Source organism: Scleropages formosus, chromosome 24 (assembly GCF_900964775.1).
Source record: "Scleropages formosus chromosome 24, fSclFor1.1, whole genome shotgun sequence".
NCBI classification, from domain to species: domain Eukaryota; kingdom Metazoa; phylum Chordata; class Actinopteri; order Osteoglossiformes; family Osteoglossidae; genus Scleropages; species Scleropages formosus.
In genome coordinates this window covers 15,385,900-15,404,035 of record NC_041829.1, presented here as the reverse complement: position 1 = coordinate 15,404,035, position 18,136 = coordinate 15,385,900, and the positions used below count along the sequence as shown (strand labels likewise).

Genomic DNA, 18,136 nt, shown 5'->3' with positions numbered 1-18,136 from the left:
AATGCATTTTTCATCTAATATTATGTATATTTTTCTTCAAGGGAACTACAGCAGAACGTGGGATTTGAACCTCGGTCACTCGGGTACAAGGCGGCAGCTCCGAGCGCTACACCATCTGCTGTCCCCTTGCGCCCCTTTTATGTCATATCGCACTTTCTACTGTGCGTTTTCCACGGAGGCACTTCTCGCTCTGACGGAGAACCCGAAAGGAAGACGAGGAAGGCACGCTACGGAACGGGGAGACGTTCCCCCGGGACGAAGCGGTAGCACGGCGTGATCTTCTCCATGATCATCCCGCAAGGAGAAGCGAAACCAGAGGCCCTGTCATACAGCGCGCTGAGCACGTCCCTGGCTGACAGCTTAATCACAGAAACTTCCGGTCCCCCAACCCGCCTCCCCTCCCCCACGCCGGGAGCTTGCCGTTCGACAGCGTACACGATGACTGATAAATGGAGTATGAATATCACGCAGATTGCTGGAAACTGCCGGAAGCGGAAATTTACCGAGGAACATCTGTGCAGGTCAGAAACGTCGTTACGGAGGGGGTGGTAACTCATAATAAACTCTGAGTAACATCTGAGCAGCGATGAAATGAGGCTGAATTTATGATGACAAGGCACCGCGTGAGTCCAGCTCAGTAAGGTCCTCAATGCGAACGCAACTCCCCCCCCCTCCCCGAAGGTGTCGGCGCAGGAAACCCCTTCCGCTGTTCTAAGAAACAGATAGCGCATCTCTACTCTGGAATGGTAAACATCTGACTTCGCATAAACATCAATTTTAAATAACCTACTTAGCATTCCACAAACACATCTGCCACCAATTTTTATAACCTGCTACTCAAGAAGAACAACATGGCAAAAGGGTTTAACTAATACCGTGTTTGCCGTGAGCCCAAGTACCTCTTCTTTTGAAATTTGGGGACAGTTTGTAATGTAATGATCAGAGCTGCTGACTTTGGATCCAAAGGTCACAGGTTCAAATCCCACCTCTGCCTATAGTACCCTGGAACAAGGTACACACACACACACATTTTCAGAACCGCTTGTCCCTTACGGGGTCACGGGGAACCGGAGCCTAACCCGGCAACACAGGGCGTAAGGCCGGAGGGGGAGGGGACACACCCAGGACGGGACGCCAGTCCGCCGCAAGGCACCCCAAGCGGGACTCGAACCCCAGACCCACTGGAGAGTAGGACTGTGGTCCAACCCACTGCGCCACCGCACCCCCTTGGAACAAGGTACTAACCCTAAAATACCCAGGTGTACAAATGAGTAAATGATTGTAAATTGCTTTGGAGAAAAGCATCAATGGATAAATGTGAATTTCTGAAAATTAAATACGATTATTATGCAGAGCGAGTATATGCTAATAATGTCTGAAGATGCACAAAAACAAGCAGCCGCACAGAAGCAGAAAAGCCAAGATCTGGATGTGCCAAATTAAAGAAGAGAATAACAGTGAGAATATTTAAGAGAGGACTTGAGCGTCGTCTTTGTGATCAGTCCGACAGATGATGCCGTATTTATAAGGCGCTTCTTGCGGACCGGAAGATGCTACGGACCGCGGTTGAGAACAACGGAACGATGAAGAGCAATGAAGGGAAGGACGTGAAAATAAGCAGCGTTAAAAGATTAATCTTTCGACTCGACGGGAATAGGTCCTCGAGTGACCCCTCGCTGTGGCCCGTTAGAGGAGCAGCAGGAGACGGAGCGCAGATGAGACCCGAGTATTTCATCTCGTCGCCCATCAATCAACCGCCAGCGATGGCAGCTGCGGTCAGAAGAGCAGGAGCTGGACCTTGAGATAGGCTGTCGCCGGAACCTTTCTCCCGGGCGCCGTGAGATCTCCGCTCCTTCGACACCTGCGCCCCGCTTGCAGCCACCATTAAATTCAACTCGAGTTTACCGTGGTAAGGCTTTCCAGGGAACGCAACACGGAGGGGCTTCGGTGTTGACCTTTCGGGACGAACGCTAAACTCCACGGTGAGGCATCGAGTGCCAAGTTGCTCAGTAAACAAGGGCGCGCGCTTTGCTTTTCTCTCCGACCCTTTTCTCCGCTCGGTTTCACGCAACAAAGTATTGATAAACGTGCCCCGACACACTCGATAAAAGCGCTGAAGCCGATCGGCGACAAAAACGGTCACGGGGAATTGAACTGCTTTAAAAAAGCTGACAAGTTCTTCATTTCCAGGGGTTGACATCTTTGTGTCCGGGTAGCACGGGCCGCGAGGCGGGACGCCGCTTCCCGGATAGGCTCCGGACCCCCACTACCCTGCACGGGACCATCGGTTGATGAAAACGCAAGGCAACACAACGTCTACAACTGCTTGGCCCAAGCAGGGTTGTGGCAAGCTAGGGCCTAACCCGGCAGCGCAGGACCAAGGGGACACACCCCGGACGAGACGCCAGTCCACTGCAAGGCACGCCAGCAAGGACTCGAACCTCAAACCTACCACACGGGGGGCACAGGCTAAACCCGCCGTGCCCCTGCGCCCCCCTTGATGAAAATGATGAAAAAAGAATAATTTGTGGAGCTCTTTAAGAAACTGCCCTCGATGATGGGACTACACACACCCACACACACTCCCACTATGAAACATCAGCAGCGAGAAACTGTGCTTTAGATCCAGGAAGCTGAGGACTGTACTACGGTATTTCAGCGGTCAGAGTGCTGGCCTGGCTGCTGTTATGCAACCCCCAGAGAGGTGTGATGTCAGCCTTTTGTTTAAGAAGAAGACCGACGCGAACATCGAGAGCAGCGCCGGCCGATACCGGCGCTGCAGGTTCGCCCCGAGAAAACGGAAAGGGAATCAAAATGCATTTCGAAAACACGACGGTCATTTCGCGACGATGATTTCGACTCCAAGGGCCGTTACGTTTCCGTGTTTATTCACGTCGTTATTCCAAGCCAAACGGCGTCGATAACTCAGCCCAAGGTCGCGAACGCCAGTCTCGAAACGCAGACCCTGTGAAACTTTACAACGGACGTGTCCCCCAACACGTGTCTCCTCCCTCAGTCCCGCCGTTCAGCTGCAATAATTCATCCGGAAAACGAGGAGCGGAGACGCGGCCAACGACACTGCCAGGGAAATCTCATCAGCTTAAATACATCTTGTTGATGATCAAGCACCCTGTTACTGTCAAAAAACATTAGGAAATAACTGTTGCTGAAGTTCAGCAGTTCAAGGGCTGAGGCTCCGCAGTCCGCCTATGGTATTCGTGGTACTCGGCAGGAAATCTGCGTTCCTCCGCTTTCGCAACCCTCATCAAAGTGTCTTGTACGGCATTTCCTGCAAATAAGGCAGCGGAGCTGCACCGCGATGATGATAGCCTGGATTCCCTTCTTAATTCACTTTTTACCAATTCCTGTCATATTTGTGAGATTTTTTTTTCTCGTCCGGCTGAAAGCAGCGCTTGGAGATTAGGGAGACCGGCTAGATGGTCAAGGGGTTCAGAGCTGGCAGGCGAATCCCACCCTAATCGGAACCTCTGCAAAGCCACATATGTAAGTTAAAAAGCCCCTTGCAGCCATTTCATTTATATATATTCATAAGGATATATATAGAGTCAACATGCATAAATGGGCTTTCATATATTTTTTTCAATTTCCCACATTTCCCATCTTCAAATGGTACTAGTATAGAATAATGCACAAAACAGCGTTATAATTATTTTCATGCCGCACTATTATTTTCAGTTCCATTTCTAAATCTGTTCTCTTCTGCACCACCAGAGCAAACGCTTTTTCGCTCGACAGCCCCCGTGAATAAAGGAAGTCACTTGAATGGAATGGAATCACAAACGAAGTTTTGTAAAGGAAACGCAGCCACTGCCGAAACACCCAAACAATAACAGGCGCGGCGGTGCGTGTCCGAGTGTGTGAGGGCCCAGCGACGGACTGGCGTGAAACACGGGACGTACCCTGCTTCGGGCCCAGAGTTTCTGGCATAGGCTCCAGCCCCCTGCGACTGCGCAGCAGACATTTACACTTATTTCTTTAGCGGATGCTTTTCTCCAAAGCGACTTCCAATGAACTCTATGTAGTGTTATCAGCCCACACATACCTTATTTACCGCAGTAACACTGCTAGATACACTACTGACAATGGGTCACTCATCCATGCATCAATGGAACACACTCTCTCTGTCACTTACACTACAGGTGAACCGCAACAGCATGTCTTTGGAGTGTGGGAGGAAACCAGAGCACCCGAAGACCTTTACTGCTACATACACTACTTATGCTGGGTCACTCATCCATACACCAGTGGAACACACACACACTCTCTCTCTGTCACTTCATCGTTTTGCATTTGCAGGGACCGTTTGAGGTCTGAGGTCCAAACGGACGTCCGGGGGTCCCCGAGGGTAGCTGGCCAGGGACACGGAGGAGCTCTGCAGCAGCCGGTCTATGAAAAACAAGGTCGTCCCAGGAGGCGAGCTCTCGCACCAGTAACCAGGCTTCTCCTCGCAGCCCCACCCCTCAGTCTGTTCACAAAACCCCGAAACCCAACCCCTCTCCCCACATCCCCGCCAATTCCCATCCTTTTCCTCACAACTGCCCTCCCAATTCCAGCCATTTTCCACCACCAACCCCCACTGTTGTCAAAACCTCCGTCAATTCCCACCCTTGTTCTCGCACCCCACCAACTCCCACCCTACGCTTCGTAACTGCCCCCCCCCCACCCCCACCCCCAACCAAGCTGTCTGCTCAGCGGAAAACACCGCCGGATCATATTTGCTGGACATCAAAATGAGGGAATGAAGAGGAATGGAGTTTGGCAGCCATTACCCAGATAATGGTATGGAACACAATGGATTTAATTGGTTTTAATTTCTAACAAGCGGCAGAGCGGCCAATCAAAGGGCTTCGGGAGCAAGACGACATTCGAAATAAGGCTGGAATTCAAAAAAAAAGCAGCTGGGGAAGAAAAAAAAAAAAGAACAGGCCGGCAGAATAACTCTGAACTGAGCCCCACTTCTTATGACAAGGCTTTGTTTAATCCTGTCCCCCCCCCCCCCCCCCCCCCCCCCGCTTCATTCCTGTAAAATAAGCAATCTTTAGTCAGACTCCATATCTGTCACGACTCCGGCCTGAGCTTATCAGCTGTCTGCCACAGATACTGTATATATTTTCCGTTCAAAGCAACATGTAACAATTGTGTTCTTAAGGATTCGTTTCACGCAAAAAAAAAAAAAACCCAAAACGTGACGGCCTTGTTAATTTGTTAAATTACAAAAATTGACACCAAATTTTCATTTTGAAGAAACTGCAATAACCATTTAGGATTTCCACGACCAGTAACACGACAGCATTTTCTGTCTAATATGTTATTTATTAGTCTTCATTCTAACCATTACAGGTTTACTCCGTTTCACGTATTTATTTCTCAGACTTGCGCACGCGGCCATTTCGCAATAAATAAGCGCGCTTCTTATTTTACAATAAATAACAGGCAGCTCAGCTGAAAGAGAAGAACAAATAGTGTAAACATGTTACAGAACTGCCAAGAGACGTGCTGTTTTCACGCAAAAGGCCCTGCGTCCTTTGCGTGCAGCTCCCCAGTCCCTGCTGCTCGCAGCACTGCCTCCTCAAATGTTTAAGAAATAATTCCATTATTAATTGTTATCAATATTATTAGAATTGCGCAATCATTGCATCATTTTTTCCATTTCCAGAAGTCAATGCAAAACGTGCGCGTACGTTCCCGACCCTCGGCTCTTTCAACCACTGCCACGTAAACGCTGGATTTTTCCTTGAAACACTTCTGTTGTACCGTCGTACCTTTCAGAGTAATGTACTACGAAATGTACTACAGCACATGTGCATAGGAATGTACGAGGGGAAAGGTAATAAGAATGAAGTCTTACAAGGTCTGACTGATGAGGGAATCCTGTCTAAAAAAAAATCAATAGCAGGTGTCAAATGTGAAATGGCAAATTGTCTTTTATAAATCAATCTCCTTGCTCAACCCGCTCGCTTCCTAACAGCGCACTTCATAATACAGCTCGGGACATATTATTCCACAGCATAATGAGGCTGACTGTAGTAATTTGTTTTCTGAACGTGTTCTCTTCATTACAGCTGCTAGACAGAGAACGATGTATCGAGAGTCAGAGCGAGAGAGCGAGAGAGAGGGGGAAGGTCTACATTTACATACCATCTTAAATATAAGCTCAAAGGCATTTGGTTAAAATGCTAAATTATGACATCTATATGTATATTACAGCATATATAGAATTAGGGGGCAGCTGGTAACAGTGGTTAGAGCTGCAACCTTTGGAGACAAAAAAGTGAACAGGTTCAAATCCCACCTCCAGCTGTAGTACCCTTGAGCAAGGTACTTACCCTAAATTACTCCAGTAAAATCATCCAGCTGCGTAAACGGGTAAATGACTGTAGGTAGTTTAACGGCGAGTCGCTTTGGAGAAAAGCATCAGTTAAAAGAAGAAATGTATATATCCTGTAGGGAGTACATATAGAAATTCTTGTACCGAGTTCTTCCTCAAAAAAAAGAGAATGAGGTGCAACCAAATGGTTGGACTCAATCCCACGCCAATGGACACACACATCTTCCAAGCCTAAAGAGGTATGCTGAGGACGGAACATTCCGGAAGCACAAGCCGCCAAGATTAATCGTGACCTCAGCAGCGCTCAACAACATTGTTTTTTGCCCTGTGAGGGTAAAGTTTACACTGCGCTCCGCGGACGACCTCCACGGCTTGTCAGGCGGTTTCCTTTTCCCGAAGGGCATCACCTAGAGATATTCCAGCACTATCGCACAGCACGTTCGAGCTAAAACACGTTAAGCCTGTTGCATAAACGCTGCCGAGCGCAGAGAGGAAGGCCGCGCTCCGAAATCCAAGCGGAGGGGATCGGCCCCTGGCACTTGGACCCCCGGGTTTTTTTTCTTTTGCCCTCCCTTGACTTTCAGTTGGGAGCTTTTTGGTTCCTTTCCTCTGGGGCCTGTAGACATACTTATATAGCTTTATAAATACATTAGTAATTACACTAGTCTGCAATCAACAGTTGTTTTGGTTTATTTGCCAGATGTGTTTGTTTCTGTGCCCTTTTGCCTTTGTTCAGCGCTGTCCCACTGGGAAGAGGCTCCATGAAGTGTTTGAATTGCATTGACCAAAGTTACAATGTGATTCAGACAATGAAACCGAAGCAGTGCGAAGAAGTGCGGTGAAGTAACGCGCTCAAAATGATCGCGCTCACTCTTTACGTACTTGCGCTCGTCGGGGTCACGGTGGTCCGGAGCCTATCAGAGCATCACTGGGCGCAGGGTTCGGATGTAAGACCCTGGATGGGACGGCGGTCCTTCGCAGCGATCACGTTCATTTCTTGAGAAATTAATGTAGCCCTCGCGCAAATTCAAACCCGGGTTCTTCTGAAATGACAGACCGGTACCTTCAATGGAGGCACTCAGGTGAGCTGTTATTCCTGCACAGTGATTCCTGCATCCACCCCCCCGACCCAAATGAATACAGTTCGACGCAGCCGTCCCGCACTTCCACCGCGAGACCCTCGGAAGCAGCGGCTCCCGGCAGGCACGTGGCGACCGGCGCGAGCTCACTTGTGACAGTTTGTTACGTTTAATCCTAACTGCGTCTCGAGGTGAGCAGATCAGACCGCTCGTACGTCCCACAATTCCACATGTCGCGTCTCATCTCTTCTCACGGCACTGTTACGAGTTTAAAAACCTTTCCTAAGTGATGCTGTATGTACTAATAACACAAATAATGACGAACGCCGCGTGGCCCAACTTGTAAATCTGGACCATTGATCCTTGCAATATTTCCCCTTCCGAGCTCTCACTATACCAAGTGGGGACATCGACAAGGACGCGACCCCACAACCCTCCCGATCGCTGCCGAACCGGACCCGGTTTAAAAAAAAAAAAGTGCACGTGCAGTGACTCTGCCTTCAATACAGTGACGAACCGGCGATTCGCAGCAGAACTGGAGCTGTCTGGGAGTTACTGCAGATACGCGGACACACACACACACACACACACAGTGAGACATACATAGCGAGCCATTCATCGTTCCTCTGAAAGGAGCCCGTTATAGGCGGCGGCGCGCGCTCCTCCGGCGGACTGCTGGACCGAGCGCGCGGCTCGGAATGCGACAGGAACATCACTTAGGACAACATTAGCACTAACCCCCGTGACTGTCCCACTGCGAAGGGGACGAAACACGTAAAGGTCCCAAGGAGGCGAACTCACAGCACACGGGCGCATCCTCACGTGTCGGTCGCCCGAAAGATGCGCGAGAACTCCTGGGGGGCGATCAGCAGCTTTTTGCCCCCCCTCCTCCTCCTCGTCAAGAGAGAGCGGCACCTCGAGCGCGGGCAGTTTCGTCTGTAAATCCCGCCGATGATCAGAGGGCGAATTTGACAAGTTTCCTCCTCGTGGGGGGCATTAAATCCGCGAGCGGCAGCAGGAGGAGCGGACAGCGCGCCGCGCGTCTCCCCCTCCAACTTTGTGCGCGTTCGCGCGGCTTTCCGTGTCCCTCCGTGTCCAGATCGATGTCGGCGGGAGGTGGATGAGCGTCCGGCTCCCTTGTCTGGTCTCTCCGGTCTCTCTGGTCTCCACCAGAGCGCAGCTGCTCAGTCAGTCCGCGCGCCGCCTTTCTTCTGCTGATTGTGGAAACTGCGCTGGAGGAGTGAGAGGGTGGAGGAGGAGGAGGAGGAGGAGGGGGGACAGGGGAGATACAGAACAGAGGGAAGAGATACAAGAGGGATGCAGGACTGGACAGGCACGGGACAGACAGGAGAGATACCGGACAGAACAGACGCAGGACACGTTGGGTACAGGTCAGATACAGGAGAGAAACAAAAGGGATACAGGACTGGACAGACAGATGTATAAGAGATACAGGACAGATTAGATACCAGAGTGACAAAAGAGAGACACAGCAGAGATACTGGACAGGCCAAGTACAGGAAAGATGCCAGACGGGGCAGATATGGTAAAGGCACATAAGAAATCTAGACAGGACAGTCCAAGTAGAGGAGACATACAGAACAGACAGAGGACATGCCAGGTGCAGGACAGATATGGGATAAATACAGTACATACGAGATATAGGACAGAAGAGACCAGGAAACGTACAGGACAGATGTGGGACAGACAGAGGACAAACCAGGTATGGGACAGGGCAAAATCTGGACACATGGACATACCCTGAAGCTACAGGACAGTTACACTTAGCACAAGGCTTCGTCGTCACCAATATGCCAAAAGAATTGAATTAAGACCTCAGTTTTGTCCGGTTTCGCACCTCCGTCCGCATGCCGCAACAAGCTGACCTCCCCGACCGGTAACGCGGTTAAACTGTGCAGCAGAACGATTAAAGTAATTAGAGAAAATGGACTTGGGGTTTGCGCAGGAAGCACAATCATTTATCTCAGCAAACGTGTAGGTGGGAACACAGAATCCCAACCAAAGTGCTACTCAGACTCGTGTATCATTTCACCATGATAGAATGTAAATTAACTTTATTCCTCTGCTCTTAATAGAAGCATCATTCGTTATGTTTCATTTCAGGTCAAGTTGAGTGGGAAACAGCACAACACTCAGCATTATAAAAAGAGCAGGTTCACCTATAAATCCGCATCAATGCGGATAAAGAACTTGTTTCGTTGTATCCATATTTCTCAGGGAAGTCCACCTAGATGTTTACTTCAAAACATCTACACTTTGATTTAAAATCCTCTCATTAAAGAATTAAGTTAAAAGAAAATTAGCCATATTTTACAGAGCTGCAAAGAACATTCTGGTCATCTAGTTCTAACACACACACACTTTCTGAACCGCTTGTCCCAGACAGTGTCGCGGGGAGCCGGAGCCTAACCCGGCAACACAGGGCGTAAGGCCGGAGGGGGAGGGGACACACCCAGGACGGGACGCCAGTCCATTGCAAGGCACCTCAAGTGGGACTTGAGGCCCAGACCCACCGGAGAGTAGGACCCGGTCCAACCCACTGCGCCACTGCGCCCCCCTAGTTCTAACAGGATCTAGAAAAATATTTAGAAGCTTTTAAGTAGAAGGACAATAGAACACCATAAAATCAAATATTAATGTCCCTTTTTCTCTGAAATTCATTAAGATCTCCTGATACCAGTTATTTCTTTCCAGCTTCACTAAAGTTCACGTATCACTGGAAAAGCAGAGCATCACAAATTACAGGTGTAACTGGCCAGCCTTTGAGCAATCTGTTACACTGTGGCCAAATGTGAGTGATTCCTCAATCGAGCAGCATTTTCAGAGTATCGCTCAAATTCGAGGGGTGGGGGTCCAATAACTGAGGCCCAGGAGCAGAGCACGGAGAGCAGATATCAGATGATTAATTAAAGTCATCATTTGCATAGTAAGTGGCATCACCTGAATTCTGAGGGTGGAAAATCAGTTGCTGAGCGGGAAGTGGCATCGTCTGCAAAATTCATGCCTGAATTAGAAGGTGTGGTGAGTGGGGGGTGCGCTTCGGTTTGCCGATGATCACCTGATTTGGTTGCTTGACCGGTAAACATCGCCAGGAAAAGGACAGGTTATGTGGCACTTGTATATTCAGTTTTAATTCACTATTGAAGAAAGCATCTGTTAAATAAATTAATTAATTCTGTTTCTTTCCAGGGGGTGCGGTGGCGCAGTGGGTTGGACCACAGTCCTGCTGTCCAGTGGGTCTGGGGTTCAAGTCCCGCTTGGGGTACCTTGCGACGGACTGGCATCCCGTCCTGGGTGTGTCCCCTCCCCCTCCGGCCTTACGCCCTGTGTTGCCGGGTAGGCTCCGGTTCCCCGTGACCCCATATGGGATGAGCGGCTCTGAAGATGTGTGTGTGTGTGTTTCTTTCCAGTCCTCTAATTGTGGTGACTGAACACACACACACACACACAGGCCAAAACCACTTGTCCTGAGCAGGGTCGCGGTGAACCAAAGCCTAACTGGGCAACACAGGGCACAAGGCTGGAGGGGGAGGGGACACACCCAGGACGGGATGCCACTCCATTGCAAGGCACCCCAAGCAGAACTCAAACCCCAGACCCACCAGAGAGCAGGACCAGCCAAACCTGCTGCACTTCCACTGACTGAACAGTCCTATTTTATTATTATTACCTGTTACATTTATTTATTTATCAGACACTTTTCTCCAAAGCAACTTCCAATAAACTCTGTTAGTGTTACCAGCACACACACCTTATTCACCGCAGTGACTTACACTGCTAGATACACTACTTACAATGGGTCATTCATCCATGCATCAGTGGAACACACTCTCTCTGTCACTCACACGCTATGGGTGAACCTGAACAGCATGTCTGTGGAGTGTGGGAGGAAACCAGAGTGCCCAGAGGAAACCCACACGGACACAGGGAGAACACACAAACTGAGCGGGGATCGAACCCATGTTCTTTTGCTCACTGTGCAACTCTACCGCCCAAAATCAAGTGTGTTCCAGCTGGAGGTAGGATTCAAAGCTGCAGCCTCTGGGTCTAAAGGCCAGAGCTCTAACCACTGTACCACCAGCTGTCCTGTTGTTCCTGTTCCTCCTATTTACCCGACACCTTTAGCCAATGTAATTTTCAACTTGTATACGGAGCTACTGACAATTAATTGCACATTTCTGCAGGATGGTAATATTTACTGTATTAGTTCACGGTAAGTACCTTGATCAAGGGTACTACAGCATGAGGTGGGATTCAACCCCAGGTCTTTTGATTGCAAGAATATGCCTTCATCCCCTACACTACCATGCTTGTGTCATCAGTGATATTGCACTTAATCTGAAGTATGTGTCTGGACTTCGTGGTTACTTTTTCTGTGTGTGATACAGTTACTGTTTCATTAATGTCTCACAAACATGAGCTTTTTTTCTTCCGTGATGTCAGTGATCCCTGTTCATCTTCAAGATGTTTACTTGTCTTTTGATTTGCTTGTTAAATGCAACGTAGTTTTTTTTTCCCCTTCTTCTTTTAAGCCTTTTGCAGCTGCCAGCGAATAGAATGTGAACGTGCATTCAATGGGCACGGAAAAAGAAAAAAAATTGACATTCTTCTCCCGAGAATGGAAAGTTGACAAGTGTCAAGCAGTCAGAAGTTATCGCACAAGCTTCGCCGGCCGCGGACTGAAAAGCGGGTGTGGAGAAGGGCCCGGCGCTTATTGCGCTGCCATCCAATTTTAGAACAGCCTTATTTGAAAAATAGTTCCAACCTGTTTCACTCGCTAAGCACTGATTTTTGTTTTTTTGGTTTAATGAAGAGCACAGGGTCACAGCAGCAAACAGGTAGGGCAACACCCACACACACACACACATACAGAGCGAGGGCTCAAGGTCAAAAGGGTACAATGTATTGCAGCTATGATCGCATAGCGCTTTCTAATAACTTCCGGAAGGGTCTCCAACATTCCAGAATTTATGAGGATTGTCATGCAAATCAAATGTCAGTTTTTCAAGTCAAAAGTAAACATTTCAGTCATCCACAAATTTATGGAGGGAGATTCTGGTGTTGAAAACAGCATTAAAATACATTTCCTTGCCAAACATGTAAGAGCCGTTAGTCCACATGCAATAACATCATCGAGAAAGGAGTTTGGGTCGTGATTTAACACAAGAATAATTTAACAAAATTTTTGTTAAAGGTTTCTTGGATTGTTGCGTGTTCCCTGGTCCAGTAAGCTTGCATTCAAGATACACGGGAAAAGATGTTATACCCCGTGCGTATTTTTCAATGGCTGTACACAAGGACCCAGTCCAACCACCAACCCGAAGCCACAGAGAACAACACCCAGCATAGCCAACAAACATCATCATGACCTGAGACCAAGAAGCTTAACTGACTGCTCCAACCCACCCACCAAACCAAAACTAATCCCACCAACCCAACCAACAAACCAAATCTAACCCAACCACAAATAACCAAATGAACCCTAACCCACCAACACAAAAACCAAACCTCACCTTCCAGCAATACCTAAACCAAGCCCAACCCAACAAAAAACCAGCCATCAAGCCATCCCATTAACAAAAAAATCTAACCATCAAACCATACCCACCAAAGCCAAACCAACACACCAAGTCTCAACTACCAAGAGAAACCAACCAAGCCTACTTGTATCTCATCGAATTCCCAGAATAAATGTACCAAAGTGCCCAGACAGGCTTTGCACTTAAAGCAGCGCCGAGACGTCCCTGGGAACATCCTAAGAAGACATCGATCTTGATCTTGAAACACTGATGCAGCTGTTGTGAAGGAAGAAACTGTAAATCATCAAAATGAAACCAGAATATACAATAATATTGTGGCACGCACCGCCATGGGTTTGGATGGGGCGAAGAAGGACAAGGAGGCAGCGTTCATAACAAACGATTTATTCGAACACCGGCACAAGGGAAATAACGTTCTCGGTCCGAGGACCCTGTTTCTTCCAGGATCTGCGCTTACAGCCAGCCTGCCTAGCACCCCTAGGTTTTCCCTCTACACTGGGAGACACGGTCACCCTGCCATTTTCCCCCTAAGTGCCTCCAGTGGTGACACACATTTAACATTATTTCCCATAATGCGACTATTTACATCGAATCAGTAATGCGGGTCATTACAATATTTTATAACTTTGCATTTACAAGATTAACTCCCCGCTCAGTGCAGTTGTATTGTAAGTCATTTTATTATACAAGACATAATAAGAGATACATTAAAGGTACTGTGAAGGACCAGTGCGCCGTCCAAGGTGTATGCGCCTCTAAACCTGCGTTGGACAAGCAGTGTGTGGACATGGAAAATTGGGCACTTAAGGTACTTTTCTCCATATTTATTTTATGCTGCATGTTTATCTGCACCATAAATAATTTTTATAAACACGAATATTGGAGTTTTTTAGAACAGCACGTCTATATGAAAGAATCGCCGTGTTCAGTTTCACCGCATCACGGTACGTGATGTTGTCGGCATCACATTCGAAACGTCATGAGCAGTCAAGAAAAAAAACTGCCGTCAGAATCAGTCGAAACAGGGGCGCGCGATAAGTGAGGCCATCGCTTAATTTGTCGTAAGGGGACAGCAGCTCTTACCAGTTGTGACGGCATGTGTTATGTCATAGCCAGGGGTACATAAAGCTGGCTCTGCAAAAAAAAAAATTGAGTGTCATGGGGGGGGAAATAAATACATGTTGGGGTGTCTTTCTTTGTTTTCGTTCACTTCTTCGGTGCTGCGTAGTATAAAATACTCTATTCATTTGTCAGAGTGCAAACTGCGAACCCAGAAGGGAAGATTACAATGCGAGAAGCAGGCAATTAAGGGTCTGAAAGGAGATAAAAAGTTCTGGCTCAGTCCAGCCGAGCCAAACTCCAGAGATGAGCACCGTACGAGAAGATTAATGTGAAGATAGGAGTTATTTGTCGAACCCTCGATGCTTTAAAGGAGACACGGCGGAGCTTTGCCGTCCCGACCGCTGCGACTCGCAGCCCTGGTTTTCCTTAATAAGGAGGCCACCTTTAGCTTAATGATCTGGGTCCTTCGAGCAAAAAAATATAATTGTCAGCTGGAGTGCAATTTGCGTTTTTAGCATTGGCAAAAATGACATTGGCGTAGCCCTCTGTTTATGTTTGGTCGCCTCTCTCGCGCCCGTAGACTCGGGGACGAGCGGCGCAATCCTATCATCCGAGTCGTGTCTCATTTGACCCCTCGAGCTCTTCGGATTACGTGGAGGTGAAGCGGAGGAAAAAGGAGAGCCCAAGGCCTGGCAAGCACCGCACATGCACTTGGTGCAATTATGATATTATCTGCGATAAGGCAAAGTTATTCCATTTAACGTGGGTTTCTGGAAGTTTCTCTGAGTTTTTTTGGAATCTTGCCAGGGAGCTATTAATTAGATCTTTCGCCAGCTCAAACGAACGCGTTTCCAGGCAGAACAGATGTCGAGGCCTTGCGTCTCGGATGACGCCTTGCGTTTGCGCGCAGCGGTAAACAAGGATTACGGTATTAATTAAATTAATGCGAGATTAAATTTTGCTCCGCTGAAGGGTGCAGTCGAGGGCTGGACAGAGGTGCCGCCTGAGGAGCTGCGATACTAATCCTGTCAAACGTGGCGTCCACATGTAAAAATGCGCTTCCCTTTGCTCTTTCACGCAGTCCTCTTCTCAACCGGCTGAACGAAATCAGATCACTAAAACCAAAGCTATGGGCAATTAAAAATAAATAAATAAAGAAAGAAAGAAATAAAGATGTGTGCATGTATATTATATATGTGTGTGTGCGTATACAGTTGGACCCCCGTATCCGCTGTTTCAGTTACCGCGGTTACGCTTAGCCCGCGGTCCGAAAAAATTAAATAGAAAATTCCATAAATACAGTAAATATTCATAATTCATCCTTTAAATTATGCACCGTTCTGAGTAACGTGAGGAAATCTCATGGGGTCCTGCCCGGGACGTTAATCATCCCCTTGTCCAGCGTATCCACGCTGTATACGCTACCCGGCAGTTAGTCGCTCTGTGTCCGTCTCAGTTATCAGAACAACTCTCGTGGTGTTGCAGTGCTGGTGTCCAAGTAACCCTTATTTTTCTTATGATGATGTCTTATTGTGCCTAATTTATAAATTAAACTTTATCATAGGTATGTACAGTATGTAGTATATGCTACTATCCACGGTTTCAGGCATCTGCTGGGGGGATTGGAACCCATCCCTTGGGGATACATGGGTCCTATTGTATATCATATCACACACACACACACATTGACTGAAACCACTTGTCCCAGCGGGGTTGCGGCAAGCTGGAGCTTAACCCGGCAACACAGGGAGCAGGGCTGGAGGGGGAGGGGACACACCCAGGACGGGACGCCAGTCCATTGCAAGGCACCCCAAGCGGGAATCGAACCCCAGACCCACCGGAGAGCAGGACCCGGCCAAACCCACCGTACCCACCCCCCTACTGCATATATAAAATGAAATTGAAGGAAATGAAGCAGAAATGCATACATTCAGCCAGGGGAGTTCTTTTTAAAACATACTCCTCATTACATGCGGTGCGAATGAAGCGTCATGAAGATCGCAAGGTGTTTCGGACCCCGATTTCAGCATCGCTCATAGAATCGTCGTCATCTCGGAGCGCACGAAGGAAGCAAAACCCACATTAACTATGTTCAGGTTACGGAAATGTGTGGTGGAATCATTGTGTCGATTTCATACCGAGCAAAGCCAACTTTTCACACTTGTTAAACTATGAAGTTTGCTCCCACTGCGGAGAATCAGTAAGCACTGCAGACCTTGGGCATCCTTCTGCCCTGTCAGTCATATTAGTTTCCCAACCAAGGTCAAGCAACGGCCAGCGCTGCAGGTCACGTGTACGAGAGCGCGTCCTGGTGCGCAGAGCGCAGCTGCATGATGCCCGTCGAGGTGAAAACGAAGACAGCAAGCGGCGCCGGAGCAGCACAAGAAATGATCGCAATAATTAATAAAGACAGAAACAAGGCACCGAGATGGGAAGAAACCATCTGTGTGGGACAATAGACTCGTTTGTACCATCTTCACGTCTGTGGAGCTTGCGCCAGTGCGCTGAGACTGATGGCTTTATTGATGTGTAAAATTCCCTCGGACTTTCAGCCTAGCAATTCCGCCCAAACTATTACTGTTGCAGCAAATTGCAGCATTTATGTTATAATTTTGTCTAGTTTCTGTTCTTTTTTTTTAATATATATAACACGGGGGGGCGCGGTGGTGCAATGGGTTGGACTGGGTCCTGCTCTCCGGTGGGTCTGGGGTTCAAGTCCCGCTTGGGGTGCCTTGCAATGGACTGGCGTCCCGTCCTGGGTGTGTCCCCTCCCCCTCCAGCCCTGCGCCCTGTGTTGCTGGATTAGGCTCCGGCTCCCCTGCGACCCCTGCATAAGACAAGTGGTTTCAGTCAATGTGTGTGTGTGTGTGTGTGTGTGTGTGTGTGTGTGTGTGTGTGTGGCACAAGAACTCGCCCTTGTTTGTATAGGCAAGGAATTCATCAAACCAAAAGCAACGTGAGAGATCCTTAACTGCAAATTTAACATTCAGTTCTACTGCAGGCAGCTGGAAGGTCTCACATTCTAGAAACCTGTGTCTGAGCTGGAGAGTCATAAGCAAAGAGCAGATTCTACGGATGGGCCGAAGTGTCACGGGAACGTGGGCTCTAATAACAGCTGTGTGGAAGAAGCGCACGCTTGCCGTCTCGGCCATTGAAGCGTCTTCCAGATGTTCACGTGTCGCACGGACACGTGGTCCGCACACCTTACGTGTAATTAGTCACTTACCAGACATATTCCATTATGGAATGAATATTACTGTTAATTCCACGCTTTTCTCCGATGGTAGGATTTGTACATCGACTACCTGCAATTGTTTGTTGTGGGTGTTTTTTTTGAGGGTGTGTGCTTTTCCCAGGGGCCCTGAAGCAAGAGCAAAGATTTGGATCTAGATCCTCCTAATTGCAAGGCATCCCTAACCACTGCGCCACCCACTGGTCCCGTGTGGAAGTGTGGAGGGGAGGGACGGATGGTGAGACGTACCGCAGCATATCAGCCGGTTCCGCCCTCCCGATAACTGGGGGGAGGGGGGGTTACGCACCCCGTGCAGCAGTTATGCACAAAGTGCAGCCGCACAATGCGTTCTGCATCACCTTCAGCGCGGAGCGTCGTGTCTCGCTTTAGGCAGGGCTGCTGTTTGTTCAGCTCTGTTTTCCTTCCATCTCCTCCCTCCTTCCCACTGCGAGGCCTGAGCCCTGTTTTTGTGGCCACTTTCTAATTCCGCGCATCGCTCTGCACCCGCCAGCGAGCGCGGTGTTGCTGTCGCCGCTGCAGACACGCTGGCCCAAAAGCAACCCCACGCTTCCCTCTGTTTTTTAAAGGACGTGCCTCTCTATCCGTGGCCTCGACGGCAGGAGGAAATCAGACTGAACCCCCGGGGGGCAGGGTTTGATCGTGGGCGGCTGGGCTGGGGCTGAGATTTCACATGTACTCCTCTGTTGGGGGAAATGACTCTTTCCATGTGCAGATAAGGAAACTTACCTTGTGAGATGTCCCAGATGACAGTGCACTTCCCCTACCGACTTCATACCCTTCTCGTACTGTCAGTAGTTCTGGTGCGCTATACACTGTAGTGCGGGCCCCTATT

At 48.7% G+C, this 18,136-nt stretch overlaps 1 protein-coding gene across 2 annotated transcripts in view; it reads right to left on the bottom strand.

Annotated features, from left to right (window-relative positions):
- The window catches only part of LOC108939475 (carbohydrate sulfotransferase 15-like), a 41,029-nt gene extending 32,398 nt beyond the window's left edge, over nucleotides 1-8,631 (bottom strand). For both annotated transcript variants that reach the window (XM_018760844.2, XM_018760847.2), the window contains exon 1: nucleotides 8,230-8,631. The gene's annotated coding sequence lies outside the window, so the exon portion shown is untranslated. The remainder of the gene's footprint in view (nucleotides 1-8,229) is intronic.
- Between the last annotated feature and the right edge of the window lie 9,505 nt (nucleotides 8,632-18,136).